The 2,398-nt window shown below is 42.0% G+C and overlaps 1 pseudogene; it reads right to left on the bottom strand.

The window, feature by feature from the left end:
- Nucleotides 1–1,325: 1,325 nt before the first annotated feature.
- Nucleotides 1,326–2,123, bottom strand: LOC126948945 (60S ribosomal protein L8-like; annotated as a pseudogene).
- Between the last annotated feature and the right edge of the window lie 275 nt (nucleotides 2,124–2,398).

The raw sequence follows: 2,398 nt of genomic DNA, 5'->3' as shown, positions 1-2,398 counted from the left end.
AATTCTGTGAATCCTGAAGGGAGCTTGCCCTACAGAGATCAACAAATCTCCAGGAGGAAAATGAGTGTTCCTAGAAAAATATGCTTGTCTCCTTCTCCAGCAGAAATAGCCAAATGGGTGATAAAGGTCCTTTCTAATGCCAAGGCTTGGAGAATGCTAGCTTTTACACATAAGGAGATTATAAGCAAAAATAAGTTTCTGTGATTCTTGGATAACAATGTTTCATAGATGGCGCTAAATACTTCCTATTTTATCACCTCTGTAGGCAAATAATATGTAGTTGTACCAGTTTTTTCTTTAACATTATTGAATGAATTCAGGTTTTGTCTGTCTAATCAACCCGCCACTGTTCATCCAAAGAGTTTAGAATCCATTGATGATCATTGCTTAGATCCATTATTTAATTAGGGGCTTTCTGGTTAAATATATTTTTTACATCTATACCATGAAAAAATATTCTGCACCTATTATAAATAATAGCTAATGCTTCCATGGCTCTTACTTTGAGTAAGATGTGGTTCTAAGCATTTTATACAGACTAATATATTGTGCTTAATAACAACCCAAGGAAATAGTTACAATAATTATGCCCATATTACAGATAAAAACTCAGAAACAAAATAATTTGTCCCAATCACTGCTACTAAGTGATAAGTTGGGATTCCAAAGAATGAATGAATTATACATATATATATATAATGAATGAGAGAGATAAATATATAATGAATGAGATATATATATATATCATATATATGTTGGAAAAAAGAAAGATGTGAAAGAGTTGCATGTAAGATGATTATGCTTTTGTAAAATAAACAATGGTAAATTGATAAATGTGCTTATGAGAAAGATAAACACCACGTTATGAATTGGTTACACAGTGACGGAGGGAGATGTAATATTGGGAATGTGTAGAGATAGAGTGGGGGACTAGAGGGAAAGAAGAGAGACAAGCAGATGTCCCACAAAAGACAGCACTTACAAAAATTCAAAGTAAAATAACATATACAATATGATTGATTTTTAATACAAAATTATGTATATGTATGTTTATATACACACACAACTACATATGTGTGTATAGATTTATGTTGATAGAGAAATGCACAAACATATGGCTACTAAATTGCTTATGTTTTTGATCTCAGGTTGGTGGGATTTTAGGTGATATATAATCCTTTCTTCACCTTTTTATGTACCACTTAACTATTTTACAATAATCTTATAGTTATATAACAAAAAACTCATAATACATCTCTTTCAATTGTGGAAACACACTTAAGAGAGTTAGGAATGAATATTATCTTATTTATTTATTTATTTATTTATTTATTTATTGGTGGCAGAAGGACAAACTTTACTGAGCCCCTCATCACTTTCTCCTGCACAGTCTCAGCTCCCCGGAGACGTCCAGTCTGGCGGGCAGCAATGCGACCCACTTTATGGCCAGCAGGGGCATCTCTGCAGATGGTGGAGGGCTTGCCGATGTGCTGGCGTTTGCCACCTCTGAAACGATGCTCCACAAGGTTCATGGCCACACCCCGTACTCGTGGCCAGCGGTTTCTCTTTGCCTTATATTTGTGGTGGGCCCGGCCAGCCTTCAAGATGGCTTATGTCAATTCGGCCACCTGTGGCCACTACACCACCCGCAGCTCTGTTGGCTGAGGAGATAACCTTCTTGGAGCCAGAGGGCAGCTTCATGGTTCTTCTGGGTCTCAGGGTTGTGGAAGATAATGGAGGCATCGTTCCCTGATGCCCAGGCCAGCTTGCCACAGTCTTCAGGCTTGGCCTTCAAGCAGCACACGGTCGTACCCTCAGGCATGGTGTCTACACTGCCAATGTTGAGCTGGACCTTCTTGCCGCAATACACACACTGACCCATGTGAATACCCTCAGCGGCAATGAACAGCTCCTTCCACTTCTTAAACCGGTACGAATCCCGGAAGACCACCTTGGCGAGGGGCGCACCGCAGCCCAGGTAGTGGATAGCGTCCTTCACTGTGCTCTTGTAGCAGCTGGGGGAAGTCCATGGCGTGCAGGCGCGCGATGCCCTGGCGGTGCTTCACCTGGGCGGGGAACGCAGACCCGGCACCCTTCCACTGTCCTCAGATCATGCGGCCCATGGCGACGCGTCCCGCTCACAAGCCCGGCCGAAAGACCTAATATAAGTTTTTTTGTTTTTGTTTTTGTTTTTTGACGGAGTCTCGCTCTGTCGCCCAGGCTGGAGTGCAGTGGCACCATCCTGGCTCACTGCAAGCTCTGCCTCCCGGGTTCAAGCAGTTCTCTGTCTCAGCCTCCTGAGTAGCTGGGACTACAGGTGCACGCCACCACCCCCAGCTAAATTTTTTGTGTTTTTAGTAGAGATGGGGTTTTACCATCTTGGCCAGGCTGATCTTGA

This window comes from Macaca thibetana, chromosome 2 (genome assembly GCF_024542745.1).
Source record: "Macaca thibetana thibetana isolate TM-01 chromosome 2, ASM2454274v1, whole genome shotgun sequence".
Classification (NCBI taxonomy): Eukaryota; Metazoa; Chordata; class Mammalia; order Primates; family Cercopithecidae; genus Macaca; species Macaca thibetana.
This window is presented reverse-complemented; position numbering and strand designations above follow the sequence as displayed.